The 23,744-nt window shown below is 37.2% G+C and overlaps 1 protein-coding gene across 2 annotated transcripts in view; it reads right to left on the bottom strand.

Annotated features, from left to right (window-relative positions):
* Positions 1-23,744, bottom strand: part of ADAMTS3 (ADAM metallopeptidase with thrombospondin type 1 motif 3) — a 256,185-nt gene that overhangs the window by 205,385 nt on the left and 27,056 nt on the right. The gene's annotated exons all lie outside the window — the stretch shown is intronic.

The following is a 23,744-nucleotide window of genomic DNA, read 5'->3' as shown; positions in this document are numbered from 1 at the left end:
CACAGTGTTCATTCTGGAAATGTTTCACCAGTGTAAAATAACTCCATCTTGTGGATTATCATGACCATGGCATTCAGATCTCACCTTTCTTCAAGTTCATAAAGACAGTACTAGCATCAGACTGATCCCTTCCAACCTTCTCAGTCTGGAGAATGTCTCTCCCATTGGATATCCATCCTCCTAAGCATCCCTCTGTGTAGGGACACAAAAGGGCCTGCCCCCCCCCCCCCCCCGCCGCCCATTATTGGCATTGCTACCACCATGATCAGACTCAGCTGTTCCAGCCCAAGACCAACGCTGCTTAATGTCAGAGGTAGTTGGTTTTCTTTTGGGCGGTACACCAGCCCTAATCACTTTCAATTCCATTGGCATTTCTAAGAAGGAAGATATTAAACCTAGTGAGGAAGGTTCTTTAAAGCTGAAATGTGGACAAGTGGGAGCCCTTGGACCTCCACCCCCCCCTCATTTGGGCCTCTGTCCTCCTGCAAACTTTTCTCCCACTTGGTTTCTGAAGATGGTAATTATTATTCCATACACTTCAACTTAAACACACCTGAGATATAACCTGGCCTAACAATAAACACTCAACCACACATTAGTGAAAATCATCCATTTTTATCCCATATTTTGAGAGCTCAAAACTTAAAGGGACTTTCCCCCTTTCTACACTTTGTACTGGAACAATCTCAGATAGCCAGTATTTCTTTCTGGTGTCATCCCAGCTTTTTACCTTTGGTGGCTGTCAGAGCCTTGAATTCAAAATACACTCTGCTTGTCTAAATGGAAGTTATTAGAGGTTAAATGCATGAACCAAATAACTGAAGCAAAAAATAAAAATAAAAAAAAAATAACTGAAGCTTTCTTCCCAGTATAATTCACACATTTAAAATGGAAGGAAGAAAAAGTTGTTGGAAACATTTTATCTTAAGGACCAATGGAAATGTATTTTATCCTATCACTTAACACCATAGAAACCAATACTCTGGAAATAAGTATATAAATACTATCAAACAATCCAGAAATCTTGAGTCATGACTAAAAATGTAGAATACACAAGTTCTCAGCATATAGTAGAATTAGCACCTTACTTTCTAGTTTCATGGTCACTACTTCTGTTCCACTGAGTGTACCTATAAACATACTCTTTTTTTATTATTAAATATTTTTATTTATTTATTTACAAGAGACACACAGAGAGAGGCAGAGACATAGGCAGAGGGAGAAGCAGGATTCCCTGCAGGGAGCCCAATGTGGGACTCAATCCCAGGACCCCGGGATCACAACCCGAGCCAAAGGCAGACGCTCAACCACTGAGCCACCTTAGGTGCCCCTATAAACATGCTCTTTTGTAGAACTTACAAAACACTTTACTTTCAATTTCTTATAGTTTTATGGAAATTATATAACTGAAGATACAATAAAAATAATCTTTTACTTACTCTGAATTACTGAATATTAAATATTAAAATATTTTATCAGAAGATAGATCACAAAATTATTAGCCCAGAAGAATACCATAAAATATCAGCTCAACTTTTCAAAGCAAAGTGTATTTTTACAATCTTAAGTATATCACATCATCAGATTTACAAATGTTCAAGGATTCTGGGACTACAGCATGAAGAAATAAACTGTAACCAAGTGTCTTCCAACAAAATCTCATCTCTGCTTGTTCTAGGTTAATGAGCATCATCAGAAAAATCATGCCCGTTTACATTAAAACTGGCAAGCTAATATTAACATTAGCCAGAAGTTTGTCTAAATAATTGGAACAACAAAAAAATGAAAACACTCACTGCTGAATTCAGCCACTAAAGACAAACCATTTTTTGTGCTTAGAGGATCTTTCCTTGGCTCATCAAAAGATAAGAAAAAATCTACTAGGATTGCTTTTCCTCTGCTTTCAAAAGCTGTGGTAATTCGAAAAATACAGATTTCAGCTATGTGGCTGAATAGCCCCTCTATTTGTGCAAGTGGATGCTTCTGCAGATGATTATAACTATGTATGTCCAGGCATAACTAAAAAGATAGGATATAATCAGTTTTCCCCCCACATTACCTGTAGTAAAACACATCTTCTGTCTTCTCAACCGGCTACTATCTGCTGAGGCTGGCAATATTTATAATTTTGCTCAAAAGTAGGCAATCTGTTTCTGATTGTTGCGTGTGTTCCATCCTGGTTTAACTGCTCCCTATCACTTTTTATGCAACCCGCAGTATCTTTGGCAACTGAAACTGGGCTTCCTGGCGTCCTTCCTATTGTATCACCAATAGTGTTAGTTTCATTCATGGTTAATTTTTTTTAAGTGATGTTACAATTCAAACCATCTTAAGTTGAGAGAAATACATGTGATAAAGAGGGTTTTACTAGAAAATCCTGGGGGGGAAAAAGCACTGTTTTCAGGAGAAAAAAATACATGCATGAAAAGACAACTTTCAAGGGAATATGAGATATAACCACAGTCTTGGTGCACCTACTATACTGTATTTATCAGAGAATACTGGTTTATTCCAAACAAAAATAAGGAAAAAACAAAACATTCTAACTCACCCTAGAATACTCTCATATAAAAAATGTGCTATTAATATATAAGATGCATCTAAAACTAAAATGTTAGTCAAGAATGTAGAATACACTCATAAGCTTTCTCATTAACTTCCATATAAAGTTACCTAATATTTTCAGTGATAACAGAATCCTTAGTCACTTTAGTAGAAGTGTCAAGAGTAAATAGTCTAAATAGTCTGAATGGACAATATTACAATAACTGAATTCCAAAACTTTGAACTAATTATACATAATTCTTCATTTTTTTACACTATTCATAAGCTAATATGAAATCACCTAGAACAGGATTTTTCAGAGTGTGGTCCAGAGACTACTTGCATCATAATCATCTGGGATATTTGATAAAACTAAAATCTTGAGCCCCTATTGACCTACCAAATCAAAATCTCTGGAAGAAAACCCACACATCTGTATTTTTAGCAGTCACCCCAGGTGACACTCATGCCAAATGAAGTTTGAGAAACACTGATCTGGAACTTGAAACATCTATAAATGACTTCAGAAGACTTTTTTAAACTATTTTGTCTCTAGTGTGTGAACCACAATGAGGCATTTCTTCCCATTACTAAAGTATAACGAGAATGTATCTAAAACCATCTATTCACAAATGTGTCAGGCTTTAGATTTTTATCGACAGCACTTGTACATGTTTTTAATTACATAAAATCACGTTCTGAGTCAGAAATCAAATAGTACACCAAAAGGAGAAGTTTATTTCAGCAGGCAAATCTCCTACTGGTAGGTAAGACTATTCACATGAGTCTGTGCAACTTCTACTCAAACAAAATGATGTGCCTAAGAAAACAAACTGCCTTCATTAATAACCAAAAAGTGATTTTCCATATTAGGCTGACCTCAACACTTCTTATAAATTATATCCCAAAATAATGTGTCTTTGGGAACCACTTGTATTTCTTTAAATTTTCTCTTTGAGAAAAGAAAAGCAGCCTGTAGAATATCACTCAATATGTCAATTAAGGGAAATAAGGGGAAAAGTGGCAGAGATCATCCAAAGGACTGTATAGAATATGTATGTGTGAGTGTATATATCTGCATATGCATGTATATATAAATTCAGACTTCATTCCAGAGACTGTGCAAGCCCATATTTTCACTTCTTTAAAAGAACTACAAAGTGCCATCACTGCCTATGGCAACCTTCTTGTGTTTGCCTGTCTATCTATCATCTCTGTTCCCTTCTTGTGGTAACCATACCTCATGCCTCTATGGAGAGCAACACCTCCGCAGTCTACATGGCTCTAGAAGACCACTTAATCACCACTCAGTCTTTCAAAGGGGAACCCAACTCAAGATGACTGAATTGGAATTTCGCTCCTAAGAATCTGAATCTAGAGAAAGGCCATACACAATAGTGACAGTTAAAACCCAACTATCCCAATTTCCCAAGAAATAGATTTTGACTGAGAGCCCTTGAGTTGTCCTAGTTCCTGCCCTCTTGAAGCTTGGCTGCTTAGGTTTTTCTCCAATTTTTGTGAGTCACCTAATATACCTCTTGTACATTCCATTGTTCTTCATGTTAACCAATTAATATTGATTATAATACAATTATATATAATTGATTATAATTATATTATTATAATAATATATTATATTATATATAAGTAATATATAATAATTTTCTCTTGCCACCAACCAAAACCACAACCAGTAAGACTGAAATATGCTGAGAATACACCTTTTTATGTTCCATTATTTGTAGGGCACTATTTCTCAATGAGTACTTAAACCACTATAAAATCCCAGCACTTGCTCTTTATATAAAACCCTTTTAGGGTGACAGAAAATCAAAACCCACTCTTGCATTTATTCTACTAGGCTAACATGAAACTCTACAAGCACTTTGTCCATTTTCTACCTAAGGACTTGACATCTCTTGTTATTAGTGCCCAATACAAATTTAAATGCCTTTGTCTCTTTGGACCTGCATGTCAAATACTTTACTGCCCATCTCCATGGGTAATATAAATAAATCCATTTATGCTCATGTACTTATGCTGATTTTTTAGTCATATATGCCCTTTCACATCAGGTATGTGATTTTTAGCTTAGAGTACACACAAATAACACAACATGGAAATGCACAAAATCATTCACCATGCCTAATAATACACAGTTGCATGCCCAATTCAAAAAGTACATCTACGCACTGCAATAAACAAACATATGCACATTATAAAATACACATAAATATAAAGGTCTCTCTATCTATATAAATATACTTCCATTTATCCTCTAAATCTCCTCTGTACTACTACTACTACTACTACTACTACTACTACTACTACTAAGAACTTCTGGTGTTAGCTTCTATTTTGTATCTCAGCAATGACTCATTCATGCTAATGGTTTTGAAGAAGCCTCTAAGTAGGCCGAGGGTGAGAGTTAAAATAGATAAGCAGTTAAAATCTCCCACCAGTAACTCTTGGACTGAAAAACGGAGTTATTTTCACTTTACTTTTCTAAGATATCTTTCAAGGCAACTATAGAAAACGAGTATGGCCATATTTAACATGAGGAAGATGAGTCAAAGAAAATTTGAATGATTTCCTAATATCTGAGAAAAAAGAAGAGTTGGGAGAAATATTTTATTTACATTTTTAAGACAGAAGCTCTAAAATATCATCTAGCCAATTCAGGCGTGAATAAGCCATTATTTCATGATACCAATACTTGAGTCATAACCACTTGTAGCTCTTCATAAGTGGATTCTATAAGAATATCTTCCTAGGAAAACTATTTTGGCATTTGAATTAACAAGAGCATCTGAAACAAAAAGTATTGTGTGATTTAATGTTTTTCACTGATTTAAACTTGACCCTAAATGTAAATCCTTTAGTTTCCATAAACATTCTTTTTTTTTTTTTCCATAAACATTCTAACCTCTGAGTTTTGTGTCCTTTGCTCAGCCACTTCTTTCTGTCTCTCCCTCTGGCTCCTACTCTTCCTTCTCCCTAAACATAGGTGTTCTCTGTGTATGCAGAGCCAGAGGGTACTCAGAGAATTACTGTACCTTCTGCCTAGTTTTGTGAACCTAAAATTGCTAATGAAAAATAAATAATGTCTTCTTAAAATATAGCCTCTATGCTTCAGCTCTCCTATCTGGACATCCTCTCTTCTATCCACTGTTCCGGCTTCAGCCCCAGTCTTCCAAACACCTCCGACCCCCACACGGCCATGCGTTCCCTCCAGAGTTTCCCCCAAACCCCAGCTGTCTGCTAAACATCTCCATCTGCACATCCTATTGACAGTTCACAAGTATGTCTTAGGGGGAACCTATCTAGCATTTTATTCTCCTGTTCTTGTTTTCCATATTCTCCAGTCATGCCTTCTCCAAACTCTCAGCTCATCTGTGATCAACCTATCCATACCCTCCTCCTCCCTTTCCATCCAAATTAGTTGCCAAATGGTAGGAATTCTACTCCATAATGTTATGCAATCTTTCCCCTTTACTATGCCCACGGCTACTTCTCTACTTCCCAATCATACTACCTATTATTATACTGTACTGTATTGTTATATTGTGGCTATTGCATGAGCCATCAAACTGCTCCCCACCACTTTCCCTTCACTTCCAATTCACTCCCCAGTGTGTAACCTATTTAACTGCTTCTTGAATATAATTCCAATCAGGACACCCTTCTTTATTGCCACTCTGATGCTCCTTGTATGTGCTATGATAAGGCCAACTAAAGTTTGTACTATCCTCCTTTCCCCATACTTGCCATGTCCATGTCTTCACTTCTATATTTTCCTCTGTTCAGACTGGCATTCCCTCTCTTTCTTATCTCTCTAGGCTTCAGTATTAAATATTCTTTAAGACACTCCCCCTGATGTTTTCCTTGACCCCTACAATGGGACATGGGAGTAATCATTTCTTATCCCTCTGTCTTCTGAATGCCTACCTGCCTCTTTCCCCTTCACCCCTCGTTTTGTTTCCCAATAACTCCCTTTCATTTTTAGTAATTTGACAGTTATTTCTATAGCCCCCATGTCTCTAGGCCTTACCCATCCATGGGCATGGATGGTCTCATTAACAGTAATAACTTAGATGTCGCCAACTCCTGGACCTGCTGACATGGGATTTCTAGGTCACAACTCACAAGTATTATTCAGAGACTCCAAAATGTGTTTCCTATACACTTGTGAACAAGGCTTCTCTCACTGCAGTTTTTATTTAGATGTCCTCCTATATTTCATGGGGCTCAGACGTAAATCCATCGAGGGCCAGGGCAATAAAAAAAAAATGAAGAACAAACATTATTATCCTAAGCTCAGAACTGTTCTGTCCCTCAATGCCCAAGATCAAGTCAAGTTCAGAATAGCTTGATTCTTCTTTTCCGAGGTAAGTTTTCTCTCAGAAGGCTTATCAGATTTTCATGCAGTAGGCTTCCCCTGGGCTTATCCAACCAGTCTACCAGATTCTGCTCAGATTGTCTACACTTTTGCTCAGATTCAAACTGTAGTCACTATTCCTTGCTCTACTATAAATTCCCCAAAATCCATGTTTAAACAATCTATACCCTCCCCAAAACATTTTACCTAGTTTCTTACACACAGTCATCTCTCAATGGTAAAATAAACAAATAATTCAAATTAAGATTATTTAACATTTAAAAATTAATCCAAATATTTATAACCTTTATGTCAAATAAGCCATACCCATAACTATTTGAGCCTAATTGTACATAGAGATCAACCTTTCTATTTTTTTTTAATATTCATACTCCCTTAAAATAGCAAGTATCTTTTGAAATCAGTTTAAAATGATGGGAATGAGAACCTGGTACCTAGTTTACAAGGTTGTTATTAAACGTATTACGTGGGCAGCCCGGGTGGCTCAGCAGTTTAGCGCCGCCTTCAGCCCAGGGCCTGATCCTGGAGATCCTGGATCGAGTCCCACATCAGGCTCCCTGCATGGAGCCTGCTTCTCCCTCTGCCTGTGTCTGCCTCTCTCTCTGTCTCTCTCTCTCTCTCTGTGTGTCTCCCATGAATAAATAAATAAAATCTTTTAAAAAATAAAATAAACGTATTACATAAAAAATACTTAACAGAGAATGTGGCATGTAATCGGTACTAAATAAATGTCAGTTTATATTATTATCATCGTAAAAGCTAGATTTGCTTATAATTGTTCCAAAACAAAGTCTATAAAGAAACATCCTCAAAAGTAACTATTTCTTAAATTATACATAAAAGAATCCTAAATACTGTACATTGCCTAAATTCTTTCTCAATAATTTCCTCTATTTCAATTGAAGTTATTCATACCTTTTAATTATTTACTTCCATTACTATAATAAAGAGCAGTTACCAGAAAAATCAAGCCAGAGTAACCACATACAAATGAATGCTTTCAGTAAGCAAAGAAAATGACTTCAACAAGTTCCCAGACTAACTAACTATACCATTGTTCTACCTACATCTCTGAAATAAACTCAGAATAGGTACCTAGGTTTCTATTGAGATGTCCCAAAAACTCCCTACTCAAAACAGCTTTAAATGTCCCCTTAGGGCAGCCTCGGTGGCGCAGCGGTTTAGCACTGCCTGCAGCCCGGGGCATGATCCTGGAGACCCTGGATCAAGTCCCACGTCAGGCTCTCTGCGTGGAGCCCGCTTCTCCCTCTGCCTTTGTCTCTGCCTCTCTCTCTCTCTGCATCTCTATGAATAAATAAATAAAATCTTAAAAATAAATAAATAAATAAATAAATATCCCCTTAAACATACAGGGAAAGAGAACACAAGAATTTCAAGCAAAAACTGTTAGACTCTATAGAAACCAAGCTTAAGTGACATGGCAGTTTAAATTGCTGGAACCAATACAATCAAAGAAGACCCCAAGGAAGGGACATTTCACAATCAAATAGGAAACACAATCAGAAAGGAAACATCCTTTCTCCTACACACAAATCCATAACTGGAAAAACAGACTGAAAACCTTTCCTCCCACCATTGACCTTCTGAGTAGATGTAGTGGGCCAAACTTCATCCTCAATATTCGCCACAAATTCTGATCTTTTTAACACCTGGTCTAGTCTGCAAATAAACTAAACAAAACTTAATCCAGTTAGTTTCTCTCCATTCCACTTAGATTTCACACCCATGAAATTTCCTCTCTCTCAGAACAGATTAAGCAGCACTTCTTACACTGTCCTAGGAACAAACTCATGAGATGATAGAACCTTTGCATGTTGAGGACATATTCAAAGAACACTTAAGGTTAGTTGAGATGCAGAGGCTGAAACCAGAAAGAGTATCCAAGTCACCTACAAAGTCTTACTCATATCACGTACTGTAGTAAGAAAACAATGATCCTCTGAAATTAGACCATTCTCATTACTAAATTTAGAATAAATACAGGAAGACTATACTTGTCAAACTGATCTTTTACATCTCCCCCACACAGGTTCTGTTCTATTCAATCATTGCACCTTGTATAATAGCTCTCTTGGAAACTGGTATAGAAATGAATCATAACCGACAAAAAAAGAACAGTCTTCATTTCTGACAATTTTAATACTGTTAAAACATTTTTAAAAGGTTAAAACCATTATAAAAGTTAAAATGTTAACTTCAAACTTAAAAAAAAAGAAGAAAGAAATACCTAAGGCTGAGTGAATACAAAAGTGGGCTAGTTTACCAACACTAGCAATTGTTAAATAGAATTGTTTTAAGTTTTAAAAATACAAAATTCCAATCATAACTAAACCATATAGAAAATAATGTATTCTTACATTTTCAGATGGGGCTCTTATATCAAAACAAATAAAAGAAACTAATAATGCCTAAATTTAATAACCTGTTAACTTTATAGGAGTCTTGGGCATTACCCAATAATCTCTCACACAGCTAAGAGTAAAGACTTGACTATTCTAAAAGTTGAATTACAGAAAAGAAGAAAAATGTAAGCAGAGTGTATATTCAATACACATTTGGCACATGCATCAAAAGAAAAAAAATTCTACCTCCAATGAACTTTGAGACAACTTTTCTACAACTTTATAAAGGTAACACAGGCCCAGAGTAATAACTTTTTTCCCTAAAAAACAGTTTCTAGAATTCTTAACTGTTTATACAAATAAGTTATCTGTGTGCAAAAAAGGACAATGTTGTCCTATAAATTTAACAACCATTTTGTTTTCTAGTATTATGAAAACAAATTAAACTCGACAGTAAATTGTATGGAAATGTCACTATCAGATTAGAATGAAATCTACAAAAAAAATTATTGTCTATAGGTGTAAGGTAACATGTGAAGCAATTCTACACATTACACTGAATTTTAATTAAGATTAAATATGAATAATGATTGGGAAACTTTTAAACAGGTTTTTTAAATAAGTGCATGACTCATCCCTATTGCCTGTTTTTTTTTTTTAATTAGCAAAAATATCAGTATGCAGCCCACTCAAAATATGACTCATTTGGACACTGAGTAATTTCCATGCATAATCTGAACAATATCTTTACCATGTAACCTGATTATAATAAGGCCATCTTAAAAAAACAACAATAACATGAAAATGTGACTTGTAAATGCAAATATTGAGTTGGCTCTCAAGTACAGACAATTGATCAAGGTTTGATTGATATCAGTTAGGGCCTACAACTGTTACAGTTTGAGGTTAGCCCTAATTGGAAAAAATAACAATTTAATGTATCTTGTTTTCCAAGGTCAGGAAACGAAAACAATATAACCTAATGTATTTCCTTTTAAGCTTCAATGGCCAATAACTTTAGACCAATCTTTATTTCCTAAGTGTTTAATTTTGTTCAGTTTAAATACTTGAAAAGATTCCCTTAAGCTTCCTTCGCATGGTCTTTGTTCTGATCTTTCTAAGGAAAGCTAATGACTTAGCTGGCATTATCCTAATATATGATATATACCAGTCCTTTCAGGACTGGCTCAAGTCCTTTTAGGAGCCAGTGTAAGGAAGAGGCTGCAACAAAAAGAGAAAATGAGGAAGGATGGGAAGGGAGGAGGACAGAAGAAGGCAGGACCATGTTCATGCACCTATACACATCTGACCCTCAGAATTGTCACAGATTTGTAATTCTGTCTGTGAAAATAACACTGACTCTTTATAAATGAGTACATGTTGAAAAATATCTACAACTTTTAAAACTGAGGCAACAACAATGCTATATAAACCATCAAAACTAAGCATATTTAAAAAGAATAATTAACTTTATTGAATACTTATGTCCCATGCACTGTACAAAGTGCTTATGTGGATTATTTATTGCTCACAATAACCCATGAAACACGTTTTATGATAATTAAATTATTTATTTTTATCACCATTTTATTGATACGGAAATGAGACTTAAGAGGTTTCATGCCTAAAAGTGGTAAAGTTACACTGAAGTTACACTGGTGAAGAGTCTATGCACTTAGCCAGTGTGCTATCTTCACTGTTATGACACAAAATGTATCTTGTTAGTGCAATATGTATTTTCTGAAGTACATAACTACTAATATGCTTCATAAGAATGAGGCATAGGGCAGCCAGCCCAAATAAAATACAGAAATGGATAATTGCTTTATATTGCCAAACCAAGCATTTGAGTCAGCTAAGGAGAAGGGAAAAAAATAGAATTGGACAGAATGGGAAACTGCTCTAAGACCTCATGGAAGTACTCTGGATTCATAACCAGGTGCTAGATGGAGAAAACACTGGAGACAGGAGTTGTGAGACCTGGATTCCAGTTCTTTCTCTGCTGCTAATCAGAAATATGTGACAATGATTTCATCACTCAACTTCTCTGGGCATCCATTCCCTCACCTATAAAACAACGGGAATGATTCTACAACAGCCAAGGACCCAGTAGCACTATGACTAAAACCGTGGGAGAACACACAGCCCTTTGTATAGCCCTGTTAGGCACGCTCACAACACCAGGGTGGGCCACCCAGGAAAGGGTATATGCTCAGAGAGAGTCTTAGAACCCCAACCTATTTAGTTAGAGTAAATGCTTCTCCTTTGAGAGATCCCATTTCACCGAGGAAGGATACTGCGTGCCAGACCAGCTCTCAGATGGAAGACCCACCAGTAAGCAGTGACCAGATGTTCCTTCCACCAAGAAGTGCTCCACCGCCCCAAAATAACTTAGGAAAAACCCCTCTCCTCAAATTTCTCCCTGAAACTCCACCAATTATTAGAGAGGCATCTGAACTTGAAAGAAAAAACCAAGCCACCGCTGAGACAATTAGGGTAATTCATAAAAGAGGGTCAGCTATCAACTCTACCTAAGTGTGGAATAGTTCAATCACCTTGATAGAATGGACACTTAAGCAAGTTGGAGGAATACGTTTTCTGACTTTCTTTTGCCCTCACTCTCCAAAGAAAGGGAAATGGGCCAAGTCAAGAACAGACTTAAGTAAAACTGTGAAGAACAGAAAATATGTGGCCTTTTTCTTGTCTTCATGTCCTTCCTGACGGTCTATTTTCCCATGCATTGCTCCAGCCTTCACGGCCTCCCTAACATGTACTTCATGGTCACAGGACCCCTCACTTGTCCTTTCTGCCATCCTCTCACTGTTCTTCAGGAGCAGGTTTGCTCAGCTACTAATGTGGTGTGATCTATGCTAAAAACTCATAGCTAGAGAGTATGCTATTCTCTAGTATATTATTAGTATAAATTACAGGCAAAATGACTCTGAGCTGGGAGTGCTGTGTAGGCGACTTTTTTTTTTTTTTAAGATTTTATTTGGGATTTTATCTGCCTCTCTCTGTGTGTGTCTCTCATGAATTCTCGAGGCAGAGACACAGGCGGAGGGAGAGGCAGGCCCCACGCAGGATGCCCGATGTGGGACTCGATCCCGGGGCTCCAGGATCACGCCCTGGGCCAGAGGCAGGCGCCAAACCGCTGAGCCACCCAGGGATTGCCGGTGACTTTTTAATCCCCCTAAATCATCCCCATGTACTTGTGAAGAGCACAAATCATTCCCCCCTAAGAGAAACATGGGGGTGCAGGAGGGGGTCAGTGAGTTATCATGAAAGAATTTAAGAGTCTGGGCTTAGCCAGCACCAGTCTTCTAGGGCTTCACCCCAAGCAGGAAATTGCTGCACTGCTCCATGGCTTCCCTACACCAGTGCCCAGGCAGCTGGCCAATTCACTAACCCCTTCCCTGGCCTCGCACAGACCGCATCGTCCATGCAACCCTGGCCCCACGGTAACCCTGGCTGGCTTGAGAAAAGTTGGCAGAAAGAGTCCGGGGCATGCTATTTAAAGCTATAAGCAGCTACTGTGAATGGAGATGAGCAGCTTTAGCGGTAGAGGATAAGGCTGGATGCAGATTTTCACTTGCCCTAATGAATTCACTCACCTGCTGTGGTTTGGCACCCAAATTTTTTTTTTTTAGATTTGTTATTTATTTTTTCATGAGACACACACACACAGAGAGAGAGAGAGAGAGAGAGAGAGAGAGAGGCAGAGACACAGGCAGAGGGAGAAGCAGGCTCCATGCACCGGGAGCCTGATGTGGGACTCGATCCCCGGACTCCAGGATCGCGCCCTGGGCTGAAGGCAGGCACTAAACTGCTGAGCCACCCAGGGATCCCCTGGCACCCAAATTTGATAGGAAACAGCTCAATGCCATTTAGTAATTACTAGTACTCATCTATCCCGTCTAGGAACTTTTTCACAGTTAAGTTGCTTGATTTCAAATGCCTAGATTCAATCTGCAACATCAAAGTATACTAATGATAAGTGTGTATATAAAATTATGTGTGTGTATATCAATATTAAGAATATCCACTGGGAACCAGGATTAGGTAACAATCGAAGGTTCTGAATGCAGGTATTCAGGTCTGCCATGAGACAAGAGCAAGACATTTCTCTGGACTCCTAATGCATTAACAGGAACCGTTGTCAGGATTAAGATAATTCCTATAAAGGACAGATCTACACCTGGCACACAGAGTCAGTGCTCAGAGACTTTAACTAATATTAGTATTACAATAAAACATCTATGGTAGCTCAGAAAGACTACTGTGACAGATCAGTTTTCTTCTGGAAGTCAAAGTTTATCTCCACCAACTCTGATAATCTGCCCCCTCAGTCTCCTTATCTTCTTACTTTATAAAATATGCCCATCAAGCATCCGATCTAGGGAATTACTATTCATGTTTTAAAAGTCAGCTTATCTACCATTTCTGGGAAGCCTTCCCTGACCCCTAGCCTGGGTCTGATGACTTTATAACCTTCTTCATAAAACAATGTCCCTTTCCTTTCTCTCTTTATTTCCTCAGTTGGGTGGCTTTAAAAAATAATGTCTCTATTTCCCATTCTATCTAAGATAAACTCCAAGGGGAGCAAGTACCTGCCTGCTTCTGCTTCTTGTTGCATCTCTAGCACTGAAAGTACATAGCACACAGTTAATGCTCAATAAATACTGAATGAATGAATGAATGAGTTAGCCAGATATCAATAGATCTATTTGTTCCCTCCTAAGAAGCACAAAGAAAGAGAACTCACTCACAGGAATATAATCCTGGGAGTTACCAAGAGACAAAAATTGGAAAAACTAGTACTTGCCTGAAAGAAGTCAAACCATCCAAGAAACTGAAGAGGTGTGGCTTTTTGTACTTGGCTTGAGAATCTTTATAACATTCCATCAAGGAGAAACCACAAAAAGAAATGAAAAGTTACAAAGCAGAGTTCTGGGTACCAAAGGGGAAGGACAGAGAGAGATTCTACACAGAGGATGCACTTAACCCATTAAGGTTCGTGAAACCTGGAAGGTGACAGTAAGCAGATCACAGAGCCATGGAACTTACATTCCCTCTTCTCATTCATTCAAGAAGTCATCAGATACTTACTGTACACCTACTACATATCAGGAATGGTGCCTGGTTTTATGGATAACAGGAGTAAGCATTACAGACACAGTTCCAACGCACATGGAGTTTCTAGTTCAGCACAGGGGAAAAAGGCATTAAAGAGATAATCTATGTGTGACCAGCACACAAAAAGGAGAACTACAGGTTGCTATAGTAACAGCATTGCCTGGAAAGTCAGTATATGAGCATATTTTGTTTTCTTCCAAGGAATTTATCCAAAGAATAATATTTTTATAATGTCTTTTTAAAAATTATATCTTTTTTAAAGCAACAAGTTGCCATTCTGACTTGTGTCTATTCCTGCTGCTTAACAGGAGTAAATTAATTTAAGAGACATATTATACTTCTACTATAAATTTATGTGTGGGTTTGGGTCAAGATGATGTTGCCTCTTCACTAGTTTATACGTAAAAGAAGAGGAGAGAGAAAATGAGAGCAGGGAAAAAAAGCTTAGTTATGAAAACCACAGCACTAAAATACTGTTCAGAAGGGTAGAGTTGATTTATATGAAATCTTAGGATTCTTAAACTTTGAAGTTCATAGCATTCTCTTCATTTGCGAAAGTTACACAAAGAGAATTCTAAACACATTAAATAATTATCTATAATTCGCCTTTCAAAAATGGTATTCAATTCCCCATTCCAATATTTATACCATTCACTCTATCAATATTGATTTTTTTGAGCACATACTGTGTACCAAGCATTGTTAAAGACCCAGAGGAAAGTGTTTTTATCCTCAGTAAAGAAACCTTTGCCCTCTCAACAATAAATGTACAAAATAAATTCAAGATAAATTAGAGACATGGGGCTACTGGATGGCTCAGTTGGTGGAGAGTCCAACTCTTGATTTCAGCTCAGGTCATGATCTCAGGCTTGTGGATTGAACCCCATGTTGGGCTCTGTGCTTAACAAGGAGTCTGCTTGGGATTCTCTGTCTCTCTCTCTCCCTCATGCTCTCTAAATAAGTAGAAAAATAAATAACATATATTTTTTTAAAAAGATAAGTTTGAAGTGTCAATAATGGATACAAATAAGATTTAGAACACTAATATACTGTAGAGTGACTAAGGCTGCTGTTTTAGCTAAAAATGGCCAGGAAAATCCTTTTTTGAGGATATGGAATTTAAGTTAACATTCAAAATGATGAAAAGGAACTCTATTTAAAGATCTAGAATAGAATATTCTGAGCATGAAAAAAAAAAAAAGCAGCATTTCAAAAGGCCAGAGATGAGGAAAATTTAGATTGTTTAAAAAAACAAAAGGAAGACCAGTGTGGCTGAAATACAGTGAATAAGGGACTATCAAAGAAGTATTCTGAGATTAGATTTTTATAGAACACTGGTTCTCAAAGCGTACTGTCACCTGGGAACTTGTTAAGAAAGCAAACTGTCAGGCTCCTATGCAGACCTACTGAGTCAGAAACCCCAGGTGGCACCCAGAAATCTGTATTCTGACAAGTCCTCCCTAAGATTCCCATGCCCACTGTGGTTAGAGACCCCTTAGAAAGAACAATGATTCTCAACCCAGCTGCATATTAGAATCATCTGAACCAGCATTTAATTTACTTATCTTACCCCAGAGTTGATGAATCTGTATCTCTGGGCTTGGTGTCTAGGTATCTATCTATATTTTCTTTTAGGCTTTTTAGATGATTATAGTACACAATGATTACTGAAACTACTAACATGGGGTCTTAAATGTTATGGTAATAAGTTCAAATTTTAAGGGGAAGTAACTAAAAGCTTTTAAGCAAAGTTCATCAAATTTAGTAGGTTCACTTCAGCTCCTATGTAAAGGGTGAAGAGGGGCAAAACAGAACAAAAAGACCAGTTAGGAGGTCACTATACTAACCAAAGTTGTAGCACTGGAGATTTAATAAGCAGATTCAGAACATATTTTATAGAAAAATCTTAAGACTATGGATTTTTTTGGGAGAGATGAGGAAAGAAAAGGAATCCAACATAAGCCCAGGTTTTTGGCCTAAGAAATAGCTGCCCAGACTTTCTGGAGAAAAACATGCAGGCATGCATAGCTATCAAGTATTGATCTTTAGTCTTTTTAAATCTAAGATGGCTATAGACATCCAACTGAGATGCTGAATAGGCAGCAGGATATACATACAAGCCCGGAATGCAGAGGAGAGGTCAGGTATGCATATGGAGCCATCACTGTATAGATGATATTTAAAGCCATAAAATCAGATGAGATCATCTAAGTCGAAAGTGTAGATACAGAAGAGGGTGGGTAAAGCACAGAGCTGGTATAGCTGGTGTATGGACAGAGGACACAGTTAACTCATGGAAACCGAGGAGAGAAATGGTCCCAGACTATTAAAGCACAGGACAGTTGAAGATCTTAAGGCCTCTGTGTTGCTTCATGGCATACCCCCACCCCCCAGTTCTTGAAAGCAAAGTGACTTTAGAACCTCACAAGCATTTCTTATGACTACTGGCTGCTGAATAACTTACAAGTACCCACTTTAGCGTTCCACCTACCATTAGGAAATCTTTACAGGAATAAAAAAAGAAATCCAAAGGTGAGACATATTAAGTGGCTTGTCCATACTCATACAGTTTCTTTATTCTGCCAGAATATGGCCTGGGGATAGCATTCACTGGTGCTTCCAAAGGACATAGAGCCTCCAGGCAAGAGGACCGAGACAGGAAGTTGTAGCTGTGTACAGTTCATCCAATCTGGAACTGGGACTGACTCGTCCTGAGTCAAACTGGCTGGGATTATGACTGGACAGTGGGCAGGGGCCAAAGCAGTACTATGATTAAAAATAATAAGAAGAAGAAGTTAAAATTCCTTACCAGAGAAGCAGGTCAGCTGGGAAGAACCAGTAACCAGTATCATTGTGCACAAACAAGAAACAGTTGTGTTATGGAGTCTGGCACTAACTGAAAAATTAGAAATGCATACTTCCATCAGGCCCCTCTACCAACTACTAAATCAGAAACTGAGGCAGCACCTAGCAATCTGTTTTAAGAAGCTGTCTAGGAGAAGCTGGTGCCTGCTAAGCTTACAGGCCTCTTGAGGAGAACAATGATCCTCCACTTCCGTTGCGTATTCCTCAAATGTAACATGTGAGGAGTTCTTCCAGGGAGTCTACATCAATAGAGTGGAGATATATACACACACACACACACACACACACACACACACACACACATTTATAGATGTATTTGTATATGCATATTACTCTTATTTCCACATTTTATTGGGAGTCAAGGTGAAACATCTCCCAAAACTGTAATAGCCTGGGTTGTAATATTTGAGTTCCTTAGAGCCTTCAAGAATGCAAGACTTTGTCATAGTGGATTAAAAATTAATCCTTAGGGATGCCTGAGTGGCTCTGAGCATCTGCCTTTGGCTCAGGGTATGATCCCAGAATCCGGGATGGAGTCCCACATCAGGCTCCCTGCAGTGACCCTGCTTCTCCCTCTGCCTATGTCTCTGTTTCTCTGTCTCTGTCTCTGTCTCTCTCTTGGTCTCTCATGAATAAATAAGTCTTTTTTAAAAAATTAATTCTTAAAAAGTAAGTAGAAAAAACATTAGTAGAAAGTAACCATATCTCAACATTTGGAAAAGCGACACTCATACACGCAATTTCCACCCCAGACCATGATTTATGAGTAATGGTCAAGTATGATGCTTTGATTTCTTTCTTGACCAGGAATGCATAAAAACTTTTTTAGAGTCATAGAACAGCAATCCTTAAATAAATCTCAGAAAGATTACAGTCAACAATTTCCTAATTTTAGATCCCTGGGCCTGTAGGAACCAGTGGAAGCAGTAATGGAAATCTGGAAATGACTATCACTATGTAATAAGGCTGAACAAAATGCTAATGGGCCTAAGAGATCATCACCAATAGGTATAGAGCAATGAGTAAGTTGTACTCATTGGCAATCTGACCAGCATTTTTGTATGTTTTTATTATAAACAGATAGGAAAAATGATTTATTACTTAATAAAACAGTTTGGTTTACATGATATTTGAAGACATAAGGTCCAACAGGTGGCACAAAAAGAATTACCAATCTAATCCAAACCCCTATGGGAGGGAGTAATAATGAGCTCCATAAACATAACCCTAATTTTAAAACATTCTCCTAGAGGCACATATTTCAAAAATTTTTCCAAGCACAGCATATATAAAGAGGCCTCCTCTGAAAATTTTAGGTCAATTGTTAGAGTGTAGGACCAATATGATTCGAAATCTTACATCATCATGCTGAATTTAAGTCAAAGTTACCACAGTTGAAGTCAAAGGTAACAATGACATATGGCTGGCCAAACAGAGACAGAGATCTCACAGTGACTTAATTATATCTGGATCCACATCACTCTTTTTGATCTGTTTTCTTGTCCTAGCAGCAAGTTAATAGCATCCTCAGAGCCAGGTATGAAAAATAAAGGACTGTATGAAACCAAGCAGGAAGGCAGGAAATACTGGCACTCTCTAAGATCAAGTATCCTGCAAGCTTAAAGGAATTATTACCCCAAGATCCTAATCACTATGTTAAAAGCATCCTGTTTCACAGATAATGCTAAATGAAACTTTTCCCACTGTGTTTGGGTTGCTAACATTTGCAGAATCTCTCACTAAGTGCTGTTCTTCATTTTCTCTTGGGCTTCGCATGCTCAGACTGGGTCCCTCTATGATCATATGACACCTTAGCCTTTAATAGCATGGTCCTCTCAATCTATAACAAACTTTCACTTTTAGGGACATCACCAGACAGGAAATTTCTTACATTTTAAATTGAAGTTGGAAAGTACCATCAACTAATCAAAAATTCACCATGACCCCAAAAGTCTACTTCAATAATGCACTAAATGCAATAATAAGTTTAAAAACGCACTTTCTCATAGTTAGAGTTAGGAACCCACCATGCCACCTTAATTCCCATTCCCCTCAATTGCTTTCACCAAGTCGTAGAAAATACATACTCTTTGCTGGATTTTTTTTAAAGGAACACTCCAGACTGGAAAAAAAATAAATATGAGGGCATATTGACCACCATTGCCTGATGAAAGAGATACGAAATGAATGAGGTTGGTAAGACTGAAAAACTATTATAACCACCTAATGCCACAAAACTCTATCACTATCCCCAAAAAAAGTCTCACTCTGAGATTCATAATTTAAAATATTTTCCCAAAACAAAAAGCCTGAGAGGAATGTTAAAATTATGACTTATGCCTAGTTACTTCCATTCTGGCCAGAGTAAGACCTATATAGGAAAATTTTTCTGAAGCAGTTTGGTGTGTAGTAGGTACCCTGAATGAGTGGCCAATAGCATAAAACAGAAGTATTACAATAATAAGAAGAAAAGAGGTCAATCATAGATGTTTACTACATCTTTGTCAACTCCGAAGAACCTAGTAAATGGAATAAAATGTTTTCATTTCATATTTCTAAGTAGAACCTAAGAAAGAACTTTCTAGGGGATCCCTGGGTGGCTCAGCAGTTTGGTGCCTGCCTTCAGCCCGAAGCATGATCCTGGAGACCAGGGATCGAGTCCCACGTCGGGCTCCCTGCATGGAGCCTGCCTCTCCCTTTGCCTGTGTCTCTGCCTCTCTCTCTCTCTCTCTCTCTCTCTCTCTGTCTGTCTCTTGTGAATGAATAAATAAAATCTTTAAAATAAAAAAAAAAGAAAGAAAGAACTTTCTATATATGGCAGAGCTATATATAAATAAGACAGAGAATAGTGAGTTTCCCATCTTTAGAAGTCTTCAGAATAGCAGAGGTTAGAGTATCCCTTGGAGATGATGATAAAGGAGCCCTGCATCAGGTGGAGAAGGTGATGTGAACATTATAGGATTTTCACCAAGGTATTTACTTCAGAGAAGACTGAATTTTCCACAAATAAGGTCACAGGCTGCAGTATTTCTTATTTTGCAAACTTAATCATTACTATTATTAATCACTATTATTAATCACAAAATAGTAAGAACAAATAATTTTAAGTTGAAAAAAAGGAAGGAAAAGGACTGCAGTAATAATCACCAATTTCCTAGGCACCAGGCTGGTGGGTAGTGGAACTGGAGTTAAGTTTGTCTGATTCTACACAAACACATTACCCGCTCTCACCATGAGCCATTCCCCTCAACTGTTTTACAGAAGTTCTGACTTCCGTCATCAACAGTAGTTACACTTTCCCACACTGAACTCTATCAAACTATCGTAACTCTAAATAGTTTAGCTGGTGTTTATTTTCATTGGTGTTTATTGATTATTCTCACTATAAAACTCAAAATGTAATATCTTCTAAACATTTTATAAAAGTAGGCTATAAAAAAAAGTAGGCTATAATGACCTAAATCATGCTTTTCAAAACCTATCAGGCTATATATAATGTACTTTTATTTACATTACTAACTCTAAAGTTAGACCTCAGTGCAATTATATATCCCTGTTTCTTCAATAAATAAGCTAGAATTTGGAGAAATTTATTACAATTATGGAAGATTTGAACTTATCAAAGGACTCATAAACCACAATAAGACTAATGATAATGTCTGGATACATTTAGTGTAGTCCAGTATTGCTCAAAAATTAATCAACTCTTGAAAATAATTATTTAAAAAAAAAAACACTGAGTGATTAAAGTCCTTTGTTTTAGAGACAAAAATTCCCATAACCTGACTACCTTGACAAAAAGTACAATTGATTTTTATATCCCAAACTCTTCTGCAATTTCACTGTTGTAACCTAATAATAGTAGGTTAAAATCTCACATTTGGTTGTTTTTTTTGGTTCACCTTGTATTTCTAATAGTGTTAAAAACACACAATTTAATTCATGTTGTGGCCTCCTTCTCAACAACCAACATTGTGACAAGTATATTTAGGTACCTTGGGATAACAGAATCACCATGGGATTTGCTGTCAACAGAAACATGTAACAATATAGCGCTGCCACCAACTCCATGTCCTAACAACAAATTCTGTCATTGGCCTTTGACTCAAAGTATTCAATTAAACATCCATTCTTTATTCTTTTCTATGGTTTGCCATATGTATATGTGCATATGTGTATATGTGTTTATATATGTGTTTGTGTACATATATGTATGCATATAAATATATATTTCTGTACATACAGATACATATATAGCTACAGAGTACAAACACTATAAATGACACAAAATTGAAATTTAATATCAAAATTAATTCATCTATTGACAGTTATTTTGTTTTATTCTTTGAGAGTTAAGGAAAGCTGATCTAATTACTCTTCATGCTCAACTTTTTTTTACTTTCTTTACAGTAATGCACTGTAAACAAATATCACCAAAATGACATCAGGAATACTCCTTGGAGAATGGAAAGAAGAGAGATGAACATAGAGTAAATATAATAAGAAAGTGAGGAAAACATTCCAGGTGGAATAACAGTCATAGCAGGAGGTTTACAAAATGGCACAATCACTGATCAAACTTGAAGAATCTAGATGATGGGAAAAATCAGATTTGTAAAAGTCTCATTTCATAACAAGATAAAACTGGGGGGACAAACTCTAGAAAAAAAGTTACTATGAAAAAAACCTCCCTAAACTCTAGAGGAAAAGGCCCTGTGACTTCAGAGAAACTTTTTTCTATGAAGAAAAGCAACATTATTAAGGAACAGGAATCCCCCCCCCCCCCCAAAAAAAAGGAACAGGGAATCCCTGGAGCATCCTGAATGCCCATGCAAGCCTCTTAATATCAATGACAGAGTCACTGATGTATGCTCCTTTTTCTTTCCCTCTCTCCCTTGTGTATATTTGGTCCTATATTCAGGTAAACACTGGCCCTCCTGTGTATTTGTTATATATGTTACAAAGTTCATAAAATCAATTTTCCCCATCATTCTTCATTCTTAGGGCTGACACATGCAGACCTCCAACAAGACTCTTCTTCAGAGGCTCCTCCTCCCACCCATCCCATCCCTACCACCACCGGGGATTACTTTCACATAAATGTTTACTTTTCAAATGTCTTGAATCACAAATATCGCTTCCTCCAGGAAGCCTCCTGCTATACTTCCAGGCAGAAACAATCTGTCCACCGTTTTAGCTCTCATATCTCATCTGGTCTAGGCTTACAACGTATAAAACTTTCTGCCTTGTACTTCCAGTCTGCTTTTGCACACCTCATTTCCAGCGCCCTTGTAAGACCAAGGTTATACCTGACTTACCTTCAGTATTTACCACAGCAATCAATATAGCATAGCACTTTATACAGCCTAGTGCTTCAAAATGCTTTCTCAACCTGGATCAGTAAGAATAACACAGTTTTTAAGAATAACACAGTTTTTACAGTTGAAAACTTTGAGGCTGGATTTAATTTACAAGAACTCTGTGACCTCAAAACATGATTATGCACAAGGGTATCATATCAATACCAAGGCACCCTTTTGTTCTTGTTTTATGACGATTTACTAAGAAGAAGTATTTTAAGATGTGGTCAGCACTACTCTCACAGTTCTGAAAGCGTGTGTTGGGTATCCTGAAAAATTTGTATTAGAGTTTTAATGAAGTCAGGGTTATCAAGGCATTGGAAAGAAGAAGCATTACTTGCCAAGCTGACAGCAGAAAGAAAAAGTACTTCTGCTGCCCCCTTTTATTTTGTTTTTCCATGTCTATCCAAGAAAGAGTTGCAGCATCATATTTACATCTTTCCCCAATTTTTAACCCAGTTTTAAACTTAATTTTTAAAAATTTATGATACCAAAGTTAAGGGAGATAATAGAAACAAATCATAATCAAAATGATATAAACCATATAAAAAATGATATACACCATATAAAAAAAGCACAGTACAGGTGATATTCATAAATAAACATGAATAACAGATTAACTACAAAATCACTATTATGAAGAAATATTTTCAAAATTTAAAAACACTTCTGATGGATTTTTTTTTCACTTCCTACTTTATTCCAAGCTCACGTCCTTGGATATTCTTCATAGAAGATCAACTAAATCGCACAAGAGAAATAAAGCCAAAAAAAATTGGGAAAAACTTGACATATGTATGATTCTCGACTTATGCAAATCAGATACAAAATGTGAAAATGATCAAGGACTATGCCAAACCTTGCCTCTTTCCCCCAGATAAGCACGTACTGGCTGCCTATATATTTGAGGAAGGAGGCAGAGTGGGAGATGGACCCAACCACCCAGACCTGGGGGTACACACAAGTAGGTACACACAAGTACACTCCAGCTCCCAAAGGGCACAGGTTAACCAAATCTCAGGAAAGAAGCAATTAGCCTGTCATGATACTAGTCCCTCCGAACCAATGGAATAGAGAACT

The sequence above is a fragment of the Vulpes vulpes genome, chromosome 2, assembly GCF_048418805.1.
Source record: "Vulpes vulpes isolate BD-2025 chromosome 2, VulVul3, whole genome shotgun sequence".
NCBI classification, from domain to species: Eukaryota; Metazoa; Chordata; class Mammalia; order Carnivora; family Canidae; genus Vulpes; species Vulpes vulpes.
Note: the sequence above shows the minus strand (reverse complement) of the source record. Positions and strands in the feature narration are given on the sequence as shown.